Source organism: Miniopterus natalensis, chromosome 9 (assembly GCF_054644295.1).
Source record: "Miniopterus natalensis isolate mMinNat1 chromosome 9, mMinNat1.hap1, whole genome shotgun sequence".
NCBI lineage: Eukaryota > Metazoa > Chordata > Mammalia > Chiroptera > Miniopteridae > Miniopterus > Miniopterus natalensis.
In genome coordinates this window covers 53558160-53580936 of record NC_142089.1, presented here as the reverse complement: position 1 = coordinate 53580936, position 22777 = coordinate 53558160, and the positions used below count along the sequence as shown (strand labels likewise).

Genomic DNA, 22777 nt, shown 5'->3' with positions numbered 1-22777 from the left:
TTCCTCTTCTTTAATTTTCCTACACTAAGATAGATGGAACCTGCCACTCCCATATCACTTGTGACAGTTAAGGCTGGTATCGGATGAGTCAGTTGGCACAGGGCTACTTGTCCTGAAAGAAAACGGAAAAAGCAATGATTAAAATGCCAACCCCAAGGCAGAAAGCAAGCTAAGCATCATGACTCAAGTTCAAAGCCTAGAAAATCTTGGCGGAAATGGAGTGGATGTATTCTTCTGTCTCTAATTTTCTCTGTGTACATTCATCATTGACCATGGAAATGTGGATAAATGTGTGGCTCATCATTTAATCATCATCTCAAACTTGCTCAAGCCACTGTGGGGTAATAATACTAATGAACTGTCGTTGCCCCGTCATAAATGAGACCCAGCCATTGAGAAGACTTGTTAACTTTCTCAAGCATGTCTCTCTCATTCTATCACATAGCCTTTTTCTAAAAATCCCATGTGTTATGTGCTGAATTGTTTCCTCCCAACATTTATATGCTGAAGTCCAAACCCTAGTACCTCAGAATGTGACTGTATGTGGAGATAGAACCTTTAAAAAGTTAAGAAAATGAAGTCATATTGGTGGGTCCTAATCTAGTGTGACTAGTGTCCTTAGAAAAAGAGAAGATTAGCACTGGCCGGTGTGGTTGGAGCGCTGTCCCGTACATCAAAAGGTGTGGGTTTGATTCCCCTTCAGGGCACAGGACCAGGTTGCGGGTTTGATCCGGTCGCTTGCAGGAGCAACCGATGGATGTTTCTCTCTTACATCGATGTCCCTCTCCCTCTCCTCCTTCCTCTCCCCTCCCCCTCCCTCTCTGACACCCCTTCAATTTCAACAGATCCCTTCCATGCTTAAAGCCTTCTGCTGATCAACACAGATGGAAGAATGACCATGTAAGGACACAAGGAGAAGGTGGCCATCAGCAAGCCAAGGAGAGAGGCCTCAGAAGAAACAAACCTTTCAACACCTCGATCTTGGACTACTAGCCTCCAGAACTGTGAGAAAATAAATTCCTGTTGTTTAAAGCACCCAACCTGTGGTAGTTTGTTATGGTAGCCCTAGCATATTACCATAACATGCGTTAAATCCAGGGTTGTCTTAAGGTTTCTCCTTTACTTCTCAAAAGGTCTTCACCTTCATTTTTTTCTTCCCTCCTTTGTTTGAGCTAGATATTCTTGCCCTAATAAACCATACTCAGGTATCAAGTTTCATCCAATAAAAGTTATTTCATTATTAGTGTTTGTAGGATACCCAATGTTAGATGAATCTTGACTAGCACTTGAAGATAGCTTATATTTCTACACCTATGTAAAATCTTTGTCTTGTCACTGACTCATCTGTGTGTCAGTTATTAAATAGATCACTTAATTTTATAAGTAATAAAATAAAGTAATGACCTGCATGTGATTGCTTTCTCACCCCTGAACCCCAACCCAAGAATTTTTCCCCTAGTGATAGCCCAAAAAATGAAGAGAAGGGGGAAAAAACTCATTTATATCATTGGAGGTGACTTTTCAAAAAATCCTTACTCTGAAATTGGTAGTAACAGGGAAATAACTAAACATTTACCAGCCTTTCTAGGAGGAACTATATATCATCTTAGTTGATGAGGGAAAACTCATGTTTAGAAAAGAACGCCAAAGAAGGAGTGGTAGTATTTGAAAGTCACTATTTCATAACCCCCACTGAAATAATTGATTCAGGCAGGATTATCAGTGGTGCAAGAGTATTGCAGACTTGAATATTCACCATGACAAAGCATCACCATGCAGGTTATTACTAATTGCAAAGGGGACAAAGGAGAGATCTGGTGGTTACCACTTTGACCAAATGATTGATGTTAGCATGGAAAATATGAGGTTCTTGTGTTATGTTCTTTCTGATGTGAAGCAGATAAAATTTACAGAATCATTTAAGAGCTATTCTTGCCAAAAATATTTAACCTGAATCTAAGCCTTTAGACCTAACTTCAAAAATATAGGAATTACGAGGAGTCCAAGAACAGTCAAAGGATAAGAAAGCCTACAGAGGAATCTCAGGTGGAAATATTCTGGAAGACACCTTTTTTGGATTTTTCCAAAGGTCATTCTCAGCAACAGAAAAAGAGTAGGGGGAGCTGGCCAAGTTTAGAAGAGACTGAAGAGATAGAACAACCAAATGCAATATATGAATCTTGATTGGGCCTTGGCTTGATAAAAAAAGTAAAAAAAAACCTTTGGGGGACAATTGAAAATTTAAATATGACCTTATATATTAAATGCTATGATATACACTATTAAGAAACTAATGTTAGTTTTCTTAGATGTGATAATGACATTGTGATATAGAAGGAAATTCTTATTTTTAGGAGGTGGGTATTCGGGGTATGAATATTTAGGTGTCAATCTAGTCATGATTTCTACAGCTTTCAAAATACACACACATACACCCCTTGTGATAATATAGAATGTCACAGAATGTCATTCCCATTTGAAATCTTCCAGTGCTTCCCACCGTATTTAGAAACAAACCCAAGCTCCCTGCCATAGCTTTGTAAGCTGATAATCTGGGCTGGTCTCTCTGACATCATTTTATGTCATTCGCTTCCTGAATTATTACGTTCTCATAACTTTGCCGTTCCCCCTGCCTGGACTGTCTTTTCCCTAAGTCTTCATGTTATTCAACCCAACTGTCACCTTCTCAAAGACTTTTCACCTCCCCATCCAGTGTTTCCCTCCCACTAGCTTCCATTCTTCTTTATTGTCTTCAGATCACTTACCACTGACTGATATTTCACTTATTAGTAACCGATGCTAGCTTATTTGTTTATTGGAAGCTCCACAAGAGCGGGCACCTTGTCTACTTTGTATTCCTAGCATACGGCACAGAACCTGGTACTTTTCATTTGCTTGGTATAAATTTACCAAATTGATGAATGAACTTTACAGATAGACTCGAGAACACCTATAGAGTCCAGTAGATCTCAACTTTTTAAAAGCAGAGGACTCTTATCAGACATATTTGGTTTTAAATTATTAGTTTGTATATTTGTTTGCTTCTTTTACCTTATTTCTTAACAAATAGGATTCTGTACACATAATGTTCTTAGCAAATACTTAGCTATTTAATGAATCCTTGTTCCACAAGAGCTACCACCAGGGGGAAATCAATCCTCTGACCATTGGCTCTGGACAGTGAGAAAATCTGGCTGGGGAAGAAGTAGACCTAACCCTAGGGGACAAGGGCACAGGAGAGGCACCGGGTGTTCTGGCAGCACAGCTCCTCTGGGGCTTCCCTGCAGCTCTGCAGAGAGAAACAGTAGGAAGCAGGAGAGGCAGGGCCGTCATCTGGAGCACCCAGAGCAGAAGCAGCAAGAGAAGCCTCTTTAATACTGGCCTGGGCTGCAGCAAGAAGCTCCTGGCCTGGAGCAGCCCTGGGCCAGTGGCTGCAGCGCTGCAGAAGGGATGGCCGCGGTGGTGGTGGTAGCAATGGTGGTGCCACAGGAACAGCATCTCAGGGAGGCACTGACATGCGGAGGAGCCTCCCACCGTGCTCAAGCCATAGAAACTTGGGAAGGAGGCAGCAACTGCAGCGGCAAGCACTTGGCAGAGAGGAGGACATTTGACTCCTCACACCCTCTCAGGTGACATGAAGGGACTCAGGAACCTGGAATTTCAGCAGTTGAGCATGTGTGATCTCAGCCCACGTTATTGGTTTTGTTGTCATTTGGGTTTTATTTATCTTTCGGTGTCATTTGCAAGAATTAAACATACCTAGAGATGACAGAGATGTTAGAATGAGCAAGCAAGGACTTTATAATAGCTCTCATGAATGCGTTTAAGGATTTTTAAAAAGCAAGCAAGAGAGTAAACTTAAGAAGTTTTCCAGGATAGCTTAAATATTGACTTTTTTAAAAAAATCCTCATCCAAGGATATTTTTTCTATTGCTTTTCAGAGAGAGTGAAAGGGAGAAAGAGAGGGGGCAGGGAGAGAGAAAGAGACATCGATAGGTTGCCTCCCACATGCACCCCGACTGGGGCCGTGATCAAGTCTGCAACTGAGGTATGTGCCCTTGGCCGGAATCGAATCTGGGACCCTTCGGTCTGCAGGCCAGTGCTCTAACCACTAAGCCAAACCAGCTAAGGCTCAAATACTGACTTTTTAAAATTAAAAGACAATTGACTATTCAAAGCAAAAATAGTAACAACTTATTGTGGGGCTTTTAATGTTTGTAGAAATATGATGTATGAAAACAATAGTGCAAACGGCAAGTTGGGGAATAGGAAGTGTACTTTTCTTAAAAAAAATATATATATATATCTTTATTGATTTCCGAGAGAAGAAGGGAGAGGGATAGAGAGATAGAAACATCAATGATGAGAGAGTTATTGATCAGCTGCCTCCTGCACGCCCCCGACTGGGAATCAAGCCCACAACCCGGGCATGTGCCCTGACCGGGAATCGAACCCAGATCGCCTGGATCCTAGGTCGATGCCCAACGGCTGAACCACGCCTGGCCAGGCGGAAGTGTACTTTTTAATACTACACATGTAGTGATATGAAATCATAGTAGACTGCTATTAAAGATGCATGTTGTAATCCTTAGATCAGCCATTAAAAATGAAACAAAAAGTTATAGTTTTTAAGCTAATAGAGGAGATATAATGGAATACTTAAAATTTTTCAACAAATCCAAAAAGAAGGAAGAAAAGAAGAAAGAAAGTAACAAAAACAAAACAAAACACAGATGGGAGAAAACAAATAGCAAGATGTTATATATAAACTCAACATTAATAATTGTATTAAATGTAATTGGACTAAGCACTCCAATTAAAATGCAGAGATTATAAAACTGAACAAAAAGAAGAGAACGAACTCTATACAATTTATGAGAGATGCTTTAATTATAAGTATAAGCATAGGTTAGACGTAAAAGGGGATAAAAAGGATATATTTCTGTTCCATTGCTCTATTTGTCTTTCCTTTACCAATACCACAATGACTTTGTTATTGTAGTTCAATTTAACAAGATCCTCCGGTGATTCATATGCACATTTAATTTGAGAAGCAAGGGGTATATAGCCCTTTTGAGATGTTTATCGTGATAAAAGGAAACATTTATTAAATATGTACCAATGAGAGAAGGTATGAAGCATTACTGTCTATCAAAAATACAGCTCTATAATTAAGAGGAAAAAAGTAACTTCTCTTCATATATTTATCATTTCCAGTATTCTTCATTTTTTAAGACCACTCTCCTTTAGTCAGAGTTTCCATCTAATATCACTTCCTTCAGCCTAAAGAACTTCCTTCAACATTTCTTATAGTACTGGCCTATTGACAAATTCTCTTGGCTTTTGCTTATTTGGCAATGTTTCTCCCCCGCCTCTCTCTCTCCCTCCCTCCCCCCCCCCCCCACTTTCCTTCATTTTTGAAGTATCTTTGTGCTATGTTTTTAATTCTAGGTTAATAGGTTTTATTTCTTTCAGCACTTTAAAGATGTTATTCCATCATCTTCTGGCTTGTTGAGAAGTCAGTATTACATTATTCCCCTACATCTTGAGCAGAATTAACCTTTTTTTCTGTGACTGCTATTAAGATTTTTCTTATCCTTGATTTTCAGAAGTTTGACTATGATACACTTGCTATGTTTTTTAAATGTAGCATGTAAAGTCCTTTATAACCTCTGCCTGTTGGGATGGGTGAAGCAATTCTTCAGTGAAGTCACAACTGCTGTCCCAATGGCTATTCATCAGAATCTCTTCAAAATTCACACTAGAAAAAGAGGAGAACAGGATGCTTACAGAGGAGGGCAAATACTGGCAAGGGGATACGGAAAACAAAATTATTTTAAGTCTGTGTTTTAAAAACTCATTAAGCTTCACTTTTTATAAAGTATAATTTGAAAAGATAATACTTATTTTTAGAAAGCAAGTCGGAAGACACTTAGGGGTTAATTCACCTATGGAGATGCTAAAAATTATATTTGAATTGTCAGTAATTCTAGTTCTAGCTCCAAAAAGCAAAATGCAAGCACTAAAGAATGAGTCCCTACTTAAAATCTGTGGGCAAAGAAAGACCTCTGCTTTCTCTCAAGGTTACCTGGTAGGAGAACACAGGTGTTTGAAGAAAAGGTGTCATTGATGATTTGTTAAAAATCATTTTGATATGAGAGATTATGTTTTTGTAATCTTAAGGTTTTTTCATTTGCTTGTTTTTATAAAAAACTGAGCTTGCCTTGAATCTGCAAGTGACATATTTGGGTTAAAATTGCATTCAACAACATACCATACACTTCCTAATCACCTAAATGTTTGCAATCACTGTGTACCTCCATTAAAATATATGTTTACATTATACTTTAAATCTGTACTTTTGGGGAACATTCTCATATTTCATAAGAATAGAAAGGTTCTCTAAGGCTTCTCAATAATGGGAATGGAACCCTTGCTAACATTTGAGTCATGCTCAGTGTAAAAAAGAAAATTGGGGCCATTTCAACACTCAGTACCCTTTCTTAGCATAAAATGATAGAGTATTGTTGTGAAAAGTATTGCTTTTTAAAAAATACTCGAAGTGTTACTAAGTACCATGGTCCTTCATCTTTGGGAATATTGTGGCTTTCAGGGTCCCTGGCTGTGTGTCACACACCAGCAGGGAGCGTAGTTCATCAGCTGTGGGCATTCTTTGTGTTCTTAGTGTTGTTCATGGCTATTTCTCTACCTCATGGGCTGTGTGACACCTTTCATTTTAAAAAGCCCTTGCGTTTGAGATTACTTTGCAGTTAAGTTATTGGGTTTGTGGTTTGCCTTCCAGCTGTCTACCAGCCTGAGCTCATGGGAAAGAGGGCACAGTTGTCAGTGTCACCACGCTATTCTGTTAGGTTAAATCCAAAAAACTGGTAGTATCCCCCCCAAGAAAGTTCTGCTATAAAAATTATTTTTGTCTGTTTTGAATTAATGAAGCAGAAACACAAGCTATGAGTAATGTTTATAAATAGCCTTGGATTTTCTTCTATGAGGACTATCCTTAATGTTAGCACCGTAAGAAGATACCATGTGTCATATTAGTTTTATGATATTAATGTTTATACAGGATGATGGCAGGAAGACAAACTGGGTTTTGTTCCTTATTGGTTATTATTGGTTGATGAAAATCCTGAGAGATTATGATAACCCATTTGAAATTGCTGTTTGTGTTGCCAGTTTTATATGGCTCTAGGAGACAAGATACATTTTAATTAGTTCTCTCTATATCATTATGAGCCTGCCACAGATATTTTAAGTTGTAATTTAAAAATTGGAATTTGAAAGGCAAGATTTATTTGTTCTCATTCTTGATCTATTTTTACTCCTTGTTATTGCTCCTTTACTCTCAAGGAAATGGAGACTCTATAATCAAGACATCTCCTGACATTTGCCATTTTGTAGCCTCTTCGAGGTAAACAAGTAAAAATACAAATATTTCTTACTCATTTGTGTAAGATCATCTTTAGATCCTTCTAACAATAATTTAAACTTGCAGCTGTTCCTTTATGAATTTTTATGAGTTCTTTTGTCTATAGAGAAGATAATTCCATCATAGGAATATATTAAAAGTATTGAAATGCCTTCCCCCTCCCCCTTTTCCACATTTCTCCAGTTGCAATTTCATCTGTACAGAAAAGGAGCTCTGGTAGCTCCTGCTAAGACTTTTCAGTAGGAAACGCTGTAAAAACAAAAAGCAACGGCTATTTTGAAGACCAATTTTCTAAAATTACATTCAGGTAAGTAAAATTTTAGATGTCCTCCCTTATAGCTAAAAGCAAACATTTAATTTAATCATGTTGATCAAAATGTATTTGCATTCAAGTCTTCTTATATATCAGTACTCCTGGGTGGATTTAAATTATATTGACAGAAAACATTGATTTCCCCACATTTTCAGTACCAAGTGGGTTTAGAACCTGTGTACAGCATGGCTGTTTTGGAAAAGAATGTAATTGGGCCAAGGCTGATCTTGTTTTTCCTTTATTCTTTAAGCCAGAAGCAATTACTTTTCATTTCAGGATTAAGCGGCTGTAACGTTGCCACCCGTCGCTGCGGCTCCTGGTTTCAGCATGTCTCCTTGGTTCGCAGCCAGTCCTGGTGTTCAGGTGCAGCTGTGCCTGGGAGTGCCTCTCCAGCCCGCATTCTTTGGCTATGAATTTTGCAGCCCTGTTTATCTGATGAAGACCTCCCCATAGTGAGTTGCTCACGACATTGTCACACAGAATTTCATGAATGATATGGAAAGATACTGAATATTTTTTCCTCCTGGAATGCCAACCAATCCTGACTTACCAGTCCCTTCACTCTGGCTGATAACCACAAGGCCTTGTACTGAGATCTCATGACACCCATTCTACATAAACCAAATTCTAGCAGGAAGCCTATGAGTTCTCTCTGTGAGGCTATCACCCAAGCCTGTTCAGAGAATTTTTAGTAATTACATTTGCTGAAACGTGGACTTTCACTTCTCCGCACTAATTATTTACTTCAGTGTATACATTTAATCTATAAGTGCTATCACCAACTTCAGCACCCAGAGACCTGTCTTCCTTCTCTTGAAATTCATGACTTTACTCAGGATAGCTTGGCTTTAGAATACGCTTTCTCATTGTTTCATGTTTCTTCAGTTTGCTTTCCCAAACCAGACTCTAAATTCCTTGAGAGAAGAAACCCAGAAAACTGGTATCACCTTATACAGACAGAGAGAGAAAAATTGGACAGAGAGAACTGATTGCTCTTAGTAATCAAGAAAATTTGCCTTAACATGTTCAGAAGACTCTAGATCATCGGCTGTAATAATGCGACTCCTCTCCTTTCCCCTGCCTGCCCTCTGCTGGAACTGCTAATGAGCAAAAAGATGGTCGAAACAACATCGGAGGGGGCGAGTAGGAAAACAAGGGCCTTGTCTTACTGAAAAGCCAGCTGAGTAACTGATTTTGCAGTCCATGATATATGGATGTTAGAAGCTCCTCATTACGTGCCTTGGACAACTAGGAGCCTCATCACAAGACCCCTTATTGTTTCCACTGTGCATGGGGAAAGGATTCTGCCCACTGACGTGAGAGACCAAATGACCTCACGTGCCCTCTTCTTCCTCTGGGTTTGTTTCGTCTCCAAAACCACCCGATAGATGGCAGCTAGCTGAGCCCGGCAGGTAGTGTCCCTTCCCAAACACAAACGCCCTCCCTGCTCACCAGCCTCTTAGGCCTTCGCCACCTTCCCACAGAGCAGGCATTTGCAAGGATCGGGCCAGACTGCGAGTTTGGTATCGCAAAGCAGGAGATAAGAGTGAAACTCTAGACCGGTTTCCTGTTTCCAAGGGCAGCGGGATGTGAGAGCTGCTGCGGGGCCCACTTGCCCTTGGAGAGAGGCAAGCGCAGCTGATCACTAGACGACCTCTTCGCCTGCTGCCTCCGGGCGCTGGGGGCCATCCACCCCCCCCTCTTGGTCAGTGGCTGGATGTTATAAAAAAAGAGGAGGAAAACGTGGCGTGTGTGTGTGTGTTTTGTGTTTTGGTTTGGTTTGGTTTATTTTTGCCTCTTTTATTTTTTAAAAGAGGGCACTCTCTGGGAGGCAGAATCCATTAGCTGAATCCATTTCAGTATCTACGGTTAATTACTTTAGGCAGCTTTAATGCACTTTTATTATGTAGCCTTTAAGAGCTGTTCTGGTAACTGTCCATCCCATAAATACTACAACTATTTTACTTGTAGAATGTCCTTTTTGGAAGGGTGAATCTGAGTTATTAGCCAGATATTAACTTGTACACAACCCTGTCCAGACAATGCAAAAATGCATCCTTGTAGTTTGGACACTGTTCAATACATTTTGAAGTAGGGAAAAAACTGCTTGAATGTGACACCCTACACTTTAAGTCAGTGGATAAGTCAGTCTGGTTGCCTCTGAAAACATAATTTTGAAAATGAGTATTACTATACTACGGATGGAATAATTGATTTCCTCTTTTCATTCTGTAAGTTAAACACTAGACTTTGAATTAGTAGAAGGAATAACATTGTTAGCCAACAAACCTTTCTTATAAAATGATAGCATTTTAGTTTATTATATACATTAGCATTTATTCATGCCTAAGATTTCATCAATCAATTTTCCATTTAAAAAGGACATCTTGGGGAAAAACAGTGGAGAAATGCTGAGTTCCAAAAGCAATGTTGTGAAAGGCTGCAGGTCCAGCATTCTGGGCACATGTTTAACTAAATTATAGTCAATAACTATTTGGCTCCAAGTATGAAGCCACATTTTTTTTTTACATGTCTACCTTATGAACTGACTCTCTTGGAATGTCAGAGTTTGAAAGAGAAAATATTTAAATTTCACTATTTAAGAGGTGTGCTGTATTTGTTCAAAATTACAGCAACCTCTGATATTACTTTTAAATATTTATTTTGACACTTTGACAGACTTCTAACTACTCTTCAGTTTTAATTTTGTTTACAGTAGTACATTTCAATAGTTGGCTGCAGATTAAATGAATATTAGTACTTTGTGATGATTTTATTAATTAGTTGCTTTTGAAACATATTTTGAAATAAAAGTTACTTCAAATTAGAAGCTCTAAGAATCACTACCATCAGATAAATGTAAATTTTAAATTATTTCATTCATCCAACAAAATTATATTAAACACATATCAGGACTGAATCATCTATAGGCAAGATAAAGCACCTGGAGCCCACAGTACATTTAGGAGTCTGTACAAATGTTTTAATTTTTTTTTTTTTAATCAGAAGAAAAAAATTAGATTTTAGAGTAAGGAAAATGTTTAAATAAGTAATATTAATATATTCATATTTATACCATCATGATCATAAAGTACAATTTTTAATAATTTTTTTTTTGGAGGAAGAGGTCCAGGAAGGCTAAAGTTCCCAATACTTATGAAATCACGATGCAACTTATGCCAAATTTCACTGTATTAGATCTGACAAATAAAAAATGATAGGACACAATTTCTATGTCCAAAGCACTCAGTCTAATGAAGAAAATAGACATCAAACAGCTCATAATGTGGCTTCCTTGAAGTTCTTTGAAATAGTAATTATAGCTTGAAGAACATAAGAGTTTTACTACAAAATGTCTAACACAAAGACCTGGTTTTACCCTTCTTTCAGTTAAACTTATGCAAAAACAAGGTTTTCATGCATTTTAATGGTACATAGCATGATTATATATTTGTTCACTTCAAACACTGAAGATATTGCCATCCAAATGTGTGAGTCAAAATGGTCACCTTTTACAAACACATTTCACCAACAGGGCCACAAAGGAAATGGCAGGTACTAGGTGTCGGTGGTCCCATAGGGAAAATGAGAATTGAGGTTCGATTCTCCCTAGCTTAGCAAAGCTTACTTGTGTCCTGAGTTTTACTGATGCTTCAGAAATGAACCAGAATCATGGCTGCACCTTCTATCTTCATAAAATTTCTCACTTATGTGAGATTCAGCATTTATTTTTCCAATTACTATTTCTAATGCCATAATTAGTACAGTCAGAATGTTGTTCATAATCTAAACCTTCCTTGTTCATGTTTGGTCCCACTTCCATATTTTTTGGTAGTCAACTGAAGAATGGTTTTCGATCATTTTCGATTTTTAGAGCAGTTTTATCTGCATCATCTTATTACACACCCAAAAGCTTATAGGACTTTGGAAAGAGCACAGGCTCCAAGACTTAGACAAACCTGGGGTAAATCAGAATTTTGTCACTCAGGATGTATGACCTGCGTCAATTCATTTAGCCTCGTTGCATCTCAGCTTCCACATCTATAAAATGGAGATCGTTATGCATGTGTTACAAAGTTACTGTAGGAAATAGAATAATGTATGTTATTCTACTGGAATATAGTAGATCCTAAAGAGGTAGATGCTATTATTATTTGTCATATTTTACAAATTAGGAAACTGAAACAGATATATTAAATGACCTTGGCCAGCACCAAGCAGCTAGGGCACCCAGTTATTACTGAAAAATTACAGCCTTACTTTTGATCAAGCCTTATTGAGAGAGAGTGAGGTTATAGGACACAAAATGCAGAAGCAAAAGGTAAAGAAAAAGCACTGACATAGAAGCAATCAGATAATCAATATATATTTATTGAATGCCTTGCAAATATAAGGTATTTGTGTGCACAAGTTCGGCCACATTGGGTTGCGAATAACAGGACCCCGACTTACCCACACAAAAAGGAAAATTTGTTGGGTGCTGTAACCCAAGCACAGGATGCAGGGAACTGATCCTGAGGATGTCTGCATTCAGTTGCAGGACTGCTTCTAGGGCTCACACTCTTTATTTCTGACTAAGTGTTTCTGGTTCTTGCTGCAGAAGGCTTTCTCCATGCCGTGGGGAACATGGCTCCTAGCGATCTTGTTCTTTCCTCTCATCCTAGAAGCAATTCTACCAGCAATGAACTGGCTCTTTGGCTCTTCCTCTTTGGCTCCAGCTAGAAAACAATCCCAAGAATTAGTTGCATTGGATCAATTTAGGTCACACACTTCTCCCCAAGCCAATCACCAAGCCAGGAAGATGGAGTAATACGATAGGTTCAAACAAGAGCACATGTCCACCCTTGTCATCAGAATGTTGTTGTTGTTTTTCATGGAGGGAGGTGAATTGACCACACAAAGATAGTAACCTTTATCTTCTATGAGATGTAATAAAGAAATTAATATTTTCATGGTAGGGTTGCTTTAAAGAGGCAAAAGACTAGAACCTCAAGATGTCTGGTTAAGGTACCACTAGGCCCAAGTGGACATGTCACGTGAACGTTTCCGCCAAGAAGGGAAACCTGTCATACTTTTGTCTCCCAATATGTTAGCTCCTAGAGTACAAACTTAAATTTATTTCTTAATATGAATAACTTTTAATGGAAAAAGTTATAAACACCTGGTTACTATTCCAGAAAAAGCAGAACTCTCTACAGTGGGTGACTGGAGGCTGGACCACAGACTGACATCCCTGTTGTTTGAAAAACTGCAGGATGTTTTGTCTTGTGGGAATGCATTATTTTAACAGCTTGCTTAATGCTTTTCCTTCCTGTGGAGTGGGCTGGGAATGGGAGCCCATAGCAGTCTTAGAAATTGAATTACATAGTAAATGAACTTCTCTTAAAGTCTTTGCTGTGGTTGTTTAAGACATTGGACTGTTTGTGCCTGGCTCCAGTACTTCAGTGTTCATTCGCCAATAGCTCTCTGTGGGAGAACTATTGTACTAGAGGTCTGGAGAACTTGTGACAGGGTGAAGAGTCAGTGTTTTGACTTTTTTGCCAACATCATCATTTCCCCACTCGTTTCACATTTCTCCTGCCAGTTGGGCTCTCAATTCAAGGTTACCTTGACTATTTTCAGGTCATAAATCTTTCTAAACTATTTTTTACCTCAAAATGTTCATGTCTTTACAAACTGTTCCCCCCATATTTCCAGTACCCACCTGCAGCATACATAGTTATTGCAATATTATAGACTGTATACCCTATGTTGTACTTTACATCTCCGTGACTGTTTTGTAAAGTATATGATTGTCTAACCACTATGTTGTACACCTGAAATGAATACAAAATAGTACTGAATGGTAACTATAATTGAAAATTTTTTAAAATTTTTAAAAATTTATGTCTTTTCACCAATTCACTTTTTCTTCTTTCTGCCTCAAAATTAGAGGTATCCCTACTCTTTTCCAGCACTAAATTATGCTCTCTTTTCACCTACATAGGAAACTAACTCCATCCATTACTTCATCTGCTATTTGCATCTTTGATTATCCCTCTCCACTGCATCTTTTCCCACTTACCTACCTATAAGACTGTTCCTTTGAGATATTATCAAAAGAGATAGCACATGTGGAAGTGCCCTGTTACTCTAAAGTGGAATATAACTATGGGACAGCATTGTTATCCTGTCTTTCTTCTTCACTCTACCATCATCTAAAAATTGTGACTATAAAGTATTTCTTGATTTTACTTCTTCACTATTCAACTTATTACATACTATCTTAAAATTTGTCTCCCAACTTACTGTTTTGGGGTCCAGATCTTTGTTTACCTCCCTTCCAGCATGTGACCCAGTGGGCTATACCCTCCTCTTTTTGTTTCTATAACCTGGCTAACTTGGTTCACCTTCTCTCTCTCTGACCACTCTTCTCTCTCCTTAATACTCACCTTTTCCCTTTGACCTCTGAATGGGAGTGATCTCCATCATTTTGTCCTTGTGTCTTCTTCTGTAGCCCCTCATTCTTGTGCTCATAAATGCTTCTTCAAACAACAACCAGATCTCTCTCTTCCCTTCAATCTGTTAAATGCCTGCTGATAATTTTAACCTACACATCTCACTAGTCCCCGAATATAATGTATATAAAAATAAACTCTTACCCTATCCTAAATATTATCCACCCTATCTTGGCCAACAGTGTTTCTTTTCTCCCCAGTCACTTAGGCTTGAAACCTTGGTTCCATCTTTGATCCCTCTCTCTCCCTTAGCCCTGAATCTAATTTAAGCCATATTTTAAGGACATCGTTCTCTTCACCTACTTTTGTCTCTCTCTCTCCCCTCTGCCCTCTCTTCCTTCGGGCAATGACAGTTCAAACTATAAGATACCACACATTCTACTATTTTGTATTCAGTTCAGTGAAGTTGTCCAGAAATATTTTGTGACCATACTTTTTTTCTCTTTCTCATTCTTGGTTTGTTCCCTTTTCTGGGCTGAATAACATTTGAACTTTATTCATAGAAATCACTAATGTCAATATGGCCTCAGAGAGTAAAGCCTTTTCCTTCAGCCTTCCTCAGTTGGTGGTCCTATATTCAAGGACAGCAGCTGCTGAGAAAAAGACCTAGTTATTCATGTGAAAGAGACCAATGCCTCTTTTGTGGGCTAAGATGCAACTTTTTTCACAATTTACTTCGGCCTATTAAACATCCAGTTGTTTTAGGAACGTTATCATAGTACCCCAGATTGTTGTCCTTCCATGACTTTCTGACTATCTTATTTCCATTTAATATCTATCAAAGATATCTTTTCCATTGGCCATCTGGCCTCTGCCTAATTCTCTACTCCCATCTATTCATTGTGAGCAGTTTTGCCATGACCCCCCAAGTACCATTTTTTCTGTCCCATGCCTTTTTTTAAAAAAAATCTTCACCCAAGGATATTTTTTCCATTGCTTTTCAGAGAGATTGGAAGGGAGAGAGAGACACATCGATTGATTGCCTCCTGCATTCACCCCGACTGGGGCAGGGGATTGAGCCTGCAACCGAGGTACATGCCCTTGGCGGGAACCGAACCTGGGACCTTTCAGTCCTCGGGCCGAGGCTCTAACCACTGAGCCAAACAGGCTACGGTTGTCCCATGCCTTCTTAAATGTCATTTCCATTGCCTGGACCACCTTTCTATTTGTCCTTCTGACGAAGCTCTCCTAAATAGAAGTGAGTGTTTTTCCTGACATCGCCCTATATTTATTAAACACCTTCGAGATTCCTTTATATGATTGTTCTTTCCCATCGGATTCAAGAATTTCAGGGGCTATAACATACTCATTTTGCATCTCCAATGCTGGCATCCAGGAGGCACTTGATGGTTGAATGAATGAATAAATATACAGTCTGGCTGACATGTTAAAGACAGAAATATCACGGTACCCCATAAGAAAATCCTAACCAATGTTTATAGAAGATGCTTCATAGGAGGATTCTAACTCTCTGAGTTGTAAATGTGTTATTCATCCCCTGTTTGACTTGTAAGAGCTGAATTCTGTCAGGACAATTCTCCATGAGCCTTTTGATTCTTTGGAAAGCTTTCTATTTCGTAGATTGTGTGTGTGTATGTGGTCTGAAGACCCTGCTGGGCATTCCCATCCTAAGGCATCTCTTTGAAGATCTCTGTTTAAGAGCATTTTATTTCTTACATTTTAAAGCATAGAGGACGGCTCTCAATCCAGTGGATTTTCTTCTGTACTCCCAGAAAACCACATTTCTTATGCTTTGTGGTAAAGTTACATACCTATAGAAATCACCCTGTGGAAGTGAGCCTTCGGCTAGAACCTCAGATCCACATTTGCTTGACAGAGAGCAAGAGAGACAGCAGGGTAATCTCTACCACTTTGTAGTTAGATCTCTTTCTCGAGTGTCTTTCTCAAGCATGTTCTTTTAAAATGTGCAATTTGCAGAAAACAAATCATTAATATTTTCTAGCTGAAAGACTTCACTTTCCAAATGAAAGGGGCTGATTTTGGAGGGTTTGAGCTGTGTCAATAAAGCACTAGTGAGACAGATTTTAGAATTAGGCCCATTATCTTTCATTAATTCAGTTTATCCTGAACAAAGTAGATAAATGCTTGAACACCAGCTATTCTGACATGCTTATATAATTATGGGTTCATAATAATTTGTTTTCAGAGTTCATTGACTTTAATTGTCCTACTGATGCTGTTGAAATATGTCTATTGACATACCTAATATGCTAGTATTTATTTTCTATAGTATCTTGAGATCTAATGTACAGCAGGGTGATTGTAGTTTAAAATACTGTATTGTATACTGGAAATTTGCTAAAAGAGAGGTGTTCTTGCCACAAATATAAAGTGATAAATCTGTTAGGAGATGGATATGTTAATTAGCTTGATTGTGGTAATCATTTCACTATGTATATGGATACCAAAATATCATGTTTACTCCTTAAATATATACAATTGTCATTTAAAAAACAAGATTTGCTATAGACTGAATGCAGAAGGTGATGTGAGAATCCAGCTGACTTCTACTTTGGAAAAATATAAAACAATGCCACTAGGTACATGGTGTTTTGGAGATTATGGTTATTTTTTCATAAACGTATATTATTTGTGCTCACCTTAATGAGCGTTGTCACAAACCTGAGTTCAATATACATTTGAGCACAATCTTACCACTTTTCTCAATATAAATTGCACATTTGCTCTTAGTGACATGTGGCTGAAGGCAAAACTTAAAGCAAACCAAATTTCCTGGACCTTAGTTCTGATGCCATTTCCTTCAAGCTTAGAGATAAAAGTAATAGGAATCCTGGGATATTTTCCCCACCCCAGCACTTTGGTTATTTTGCAGTCTCCAAATCTGGACTCTATCCAGATTTGCCCTCCTGCAGAAAAGAGTGACTTAAATAATTAATTAAGCCCTTTTAAAAGCCAGCAGTTCCCTGTGGGTTGCTTCTATAATTGCTTCTTCACTCAACTAAAAGTCTACCTAAGCTGTCTTGTTTATCAATGTCATGTTTTACTTATTTGCTTCATGCAATTGTTAACTGCATAGCTTATGTGCCTCTGTTTGGTGTCATCCTCTGTTCAAAATTGTAAGGTCCTGGAAGACAAGACCCGAGTATCCTTAATTTATTTTCTATGGAGCCTGCACAGCATCATATAATATTAAATAGGTAATAATTATTTTTAGTGTGATGATGATAAAGACTGGAATCTATAGTAGGCTAACGGGGTGAATTTAACATGAAAAAAGAAACTCATTGAAGCTCTGGCTGTGCTATTCATAGCACACAGTAGCCTGTATCAGTTGCTAAGAAGAGTTTAGCATTAAGTGAAAGCAGTGATTAAAATATTCAAAATAGCCAACTCCCAAAGCTCATAAGGTGCAGGTATGTGTCCCTTAAGTTGCTCACCTCCTTTTGCCCTAGGACATGTTTCTGCTTGGCCAGAGGCTGGAAAGGCTATAGGAGGTCAAATCAACCAATTCTCTAAATACTGATAGTTCTGGTAATAAGGTTACTCAAAAAGAAGCTGCTGATGATTACTAAATCATTATTTTGAGGGATTATTGTGGAATTCAAATCTTGATGGTCAATTTGCATGAACAAATTAACATTCATTGAACGCATGGTGTGTAGAACCATGGAGAAATTCCTTTTTCTGTCAAAAGATCAGGATGGTATGGCTGACTGTGTCCACCAGAGAAAATTAAAGAGTTCATCTTGACGAACTAGCAGAACTTGGAGGAGCCAGCCTTTAAGACAAAGCAGTTTCCTAGAGCTGAAGAATTTTTTTGTTCTAGTTCCCCGACTCCCCCCCCCCCTCCCTTTTTTCAGCATTGTCAACAGGAAAACTCTCAAGGTTGATTTCAAAGGAATCACCCTAGGCATTTCCGCCCCCTCCCCCAAGACCACATATCTGTCACTTCATGGAAATTGCTACTGCTCTTCAGCGGTATGCAATAGTAGCTCAGACATTGTATACAATTCACTGTATACCACAGAAGTTGAAAGAACACATTATATATAATATACATTACAAGTAAGCAAATAAAACTTCTCCTGAACTGGCCATGTATCAATAAACTGAGCAGTTTTAGAGTTAAGATGTGAAACCACAGTCTTTGGTCACTTAACTGCCAGTGTACTTTCAAGAGAGATTAGAAATGTTTAACTTGGAGACAACCTTTAAAAAGTACTGAGATAAATAAATGGTGATGGAAGGAAACTTGACTTGGGGTGGTGAACACATGATACAATATACAGATGATGTGTTATAAAATTGCACACCTGAAACCTATATAATTTTATTAACCAATGTTACTAGAATAAATTCAATTAAAAAGTGGGGAAAAAAGGTATTGAGAAATAAATTTCGCCAAGTCTATTAATATTACTTCAATTTATAAGACCCATATATTTCCCGAAATTTTTAAAATATTTGTGAAGTGTGTTTATGATAACATTGCTTTCTCTTTTAAAACAACCCTAGACCCCTTAAGTACTTGTGTCTTCAATACAGGATTAGAGCATTTTTACTCCTGGAGTGCATATCTATGATCAAACATGATTACACACCCTAACATGAATCAAAATCAATTTTATGACTCCTAAAATGAGAGCAAATGTTAGGCTTCATGACCAGGAGCTGAGAAGCGGATAAGAAAGGATACCTTGCATAGGCTCTGGTACTGAGTTCCCACATTTCTTATCCAGGTGCATAGTTCTTTATCTGTAATTCAGCAAACCAAAGGGCTCTGGAAAACAAGACTTTTAGTAACAAATTTGGTGGCCTAAACTGATGAGAAGCTTTGTAATGCTTATTCTAATAGTCCCACTCAGTAAACAGGAATATTAATGTATTGGATTATGAGGTGCTGCCCCAGATACACTGGGGGAGGGGAGATGTTGTGTAAACACATATACTCACCATATTACCTTTCTATAATCCAAAAAGTCTAAGTTTTGAAACTCATATGGGCACCAAAGATTTTAGATAAGGAATTGTGAACTGTACCTTTCCTTATAATATTAAAGACTTTACAAAATTATTCCCAGCGGTAGCATATTAAATCTTCCATCACCTACATGGGATAGTTGTTCTCATAATACCTTGTACCAACTATAACACTTAGCATAGCATACTAATAGTTTGTTTTCAAGCTAGTATCATCTGGATGAGATTGACAGCTCTTTTAGAGAAAAATTGTCTTTAGAAATGATGCTTATTGCTTATTTTCTGATTATAACCCAAGTATAAGCTCCTTGAGGAAAAAAAAGGAAATTATATAAAAGAAAAAAATAAAAATCATATATAACCCCCACTTCTTAAAGATAACCAAAGTTACTATTATATTTTATTGTCTTTTTTCCTATGCACAATTTTTAAATACAACCGGTATTATAAATACAAAAGCATTATTGTCCTTTCCCCCCAGTTCTATGGATATAACTGACTGACTACACTATATGATGACCTGATATACATATATATTGTGAAGTGATTACCACAATAAGTTCAGTTAATATCCATAATGGATGGAAGCAGGAGTTTCGAAAGCATTCCTTTTAATGGCTTCAGAGTGTCCCATGGGTATGGATGTACCATGATTGATTGATTTAACTACTCCCTCATTGTAGGGCTTCCCAATGTGTTAAATAGAGAAATTGTTTCTAAGCATATTATTAGTTAGCTACAGTGCCAAGCATATTTAGTCACTCACTAAAAAAGTATTGAATTGATTAAAGTTATTGTCATCAACTAAGATTGTAGTGCAAATAAGTTCATTAGGTTTAATTAGTTGCTTGGAAGGAATCTGAAAGAATGAACTGCAGAGCAGGGAGCAGGTTAAGCCGGGGCTGGCGGGGCAACGCAGGGATGCGAGTAGCTGACATGTTAGGGTTGGGAGGGGGAGCGTTGAAGAACTTCTAAGATGAATTTTGACCGCATCACAGTTTGACCTACTGATACAAGTGTTGAACTATCCACAGTGGTTTCATGCTCCTACTCTTCTGAAGAAGTAGCTGTTCTGTCACATGTCCTGTTTTCTCTTTTAATTGTTCACAGTTGTTTCTACGAGAGCAGACATGTGCTCTTTGGATTTAACTGAATGTCTGCTTTAGAACAAGGTGAAAAAGAAATATTACCTTCTTAGATTCCAGTACGTATTAAGATGAGTATACTCGTTTCTGGAAATACCCAAATCAGATCTATGTGAACTCTTCCAGGAAATGTAATTAGGCCAACCCAACAGGACTCTCCTCCAAGCAGATGGAAGCTGGAAGCATCATTTTCACCCTAAAGGGATTAAGACAAGACTCAGCAAATCGAACAAGCAATATTTAATTGTCTGGCATTCTGCTGAGATCACATGGGCTCCACTTCCAGAAGGCCTGTTCCCATACTATGCAGAACTAACATTGCCTGTTTTGGTTTGTGGCCAAGCCTACCCTACTTTCAGACTGTGTGAACATTGTCATAATGCTCAAAAAACAATTAGTGGTGCAAACACTGGTCATAGTAATATTAGTATTCAGCTAATTTAATTTAACTAAACATTTAATTTCCTTCTGGTGTTGTTTTATAAAAGAAACACAAGGAAGGGAAAATAATCTCAGATTTTTAACTACTTTAAGTTCTTCAGTTACTATCTCTTGGGATATAGCAAACCATGAATCTTTTAAAAGCAAAGTGCAAATTAAAGTAAAAAAATTATGTTTAAACTTTCAAAAGGCAATGAAAATATAATTCATTTTTCAGGGTGTATTAGTTTCACCGTATTCCTTAGGCTAAATATTATAAGGTAATATAAAATTATATAGAATGCAATATTATAGAGTGATATAAGGTCCTGAGGACTATTCTCCAAAATGTTAACAGCCCACTCTACATCATTGACATTCATCAGTCTTTCCTGAAAATGCCCAGTTTCTTCCCCTGCTCTGCACCTTACCAGTCAATGAGCATTTCTGATGACGATCAGAATGATATTGCAACGAAGCGGACAATATTGTAAAGCTCAAGAAATATTAACTAAGTCACAAAAGTAAGGATACAACTGAAAAGATAATTCTTAGCTTTAATTAGGATGTCAGAAAGAGCTCTTGGCAAAAAGCAAATTAAAGTTGAAACCCCTTTCTTTTCTTCTTAAAGATGCATTGTATTGTCTTTTGTGGGAACTCATGTGTTTTCTATAAAAGTGAAATTCTGTAGTCCCCCTTCATGTTACAATGAAACAATTATAACAATATACTGTAATGAAAGTTACGTGCTCTCAGTCTCTCTCCCTGATAACTGATTTCATAATTAAGATGGATACCAAGTGACTAACGCTTCGGTGACCTATATATAGTGTGGATACACTGGGCAAAGGGATGATTCACATCCCGGGCAAGACATAGCTGGACAGAGCAAGATTTCACCATACTACTCAGAGTGGCTCACAATTTAAAACTTATGAATTATTTTTTTAATTTCCAATTAATTTTTTGGACTGTTGTTGACCTCTGGTAACTAAAACTGTGGAAAGTGAAACTGTGTGTGGGGGTAAGGTGAGGGAACTATTTTATAATATTTGTGTCTTTTTCTCCCTAAAATAATGTATCTATCACAGCATTGCTAAAGGAAAAAAATTGTTTTCCAAGGCAATCTTGCTTTTTTTCATATAAATTTATGTATCTATATCTATATATATATATATGATTAATCCTCACCTGAGGATATTTTTTTCATTGATTTTTTTAGAGAGAGTGGAAGGAAAAGGGAGAGACAGAGAGAGAGAAACATCAATGTGAGAGAGAAACATCAATTGGTTTCCTCCCTCAGGTGCCCCAAACAGGGCTGGGATTGAACCTGCAACCAAGGTATGTGCCCTTGACCAGAAACCAGAACTCAAGACCCTTCAGTCTGTGGGCTGACACTCTAACCACTGAGCCAAACCAGCTAAGACCTTACTATATTTTTTTAAAAGTCTTTCTTTAAAGGCCTTTAGAGTTTTTTTCCAGTTTTGAGTTGGCAGATAGCATAGCTAATTAATTTTTTCAATAATAATAAATACATTAAAAATAACTTAAGAACTGAACAGAAAACTGAAGTCCATTATACTACTAGGGTATAAAAGCATAAAATATCCTAGACCAGTAAATTATAGATCATCTTGCAGCATTTTACATTAATGCATTTACTGATTTGCTGAGGTATTTAAATAAATTCTGGAAAATTTAGTAAGTAGCTACTTATGTGATCTATATGAACACAAATTACCATTTTCCTCTAAATGTCACATAAAAGTTGAAATATATATAATGGAGAGAGTAGTATGAATCATATATCATTTTTAAAGAGTTAGATAATCTTGGCATGAGTTAGTCTTGATTTACATTTAAACTACACTTTTATCTGTAATGCCACCAAAATCTTTTATAGCAAATTCCCCATCATTGGCAAAATAAAATGATTTTTTTAAGCTACTAAGTTTCGGGGCAGTTTATCACGCAACAATAGATAACTGGAACAAAG

At 37.6% G+C, this 22777-nt stretch overlaps 1 long non-coding RNA gene across 1 annotated transcript; it reads left to right on the top strand.

The window, feature by feature from the left end:
* The first annotated feature begins 851 nt into the window (after positions 1-851).
* LOC148092463 (uncharacterized) lies at positions 852-9489 on the top strand. The gene is made up of 3 exons (XR_015714990.1): positions 852-1004; positions 7628-7751; positions 8034-9489. It is a non-coding gene; the product is annotated as an uncharacterized LOC148092463 (long non-coding RNA).
* Positions 9490-22777: the final 13288 nt, after the last annotated feature.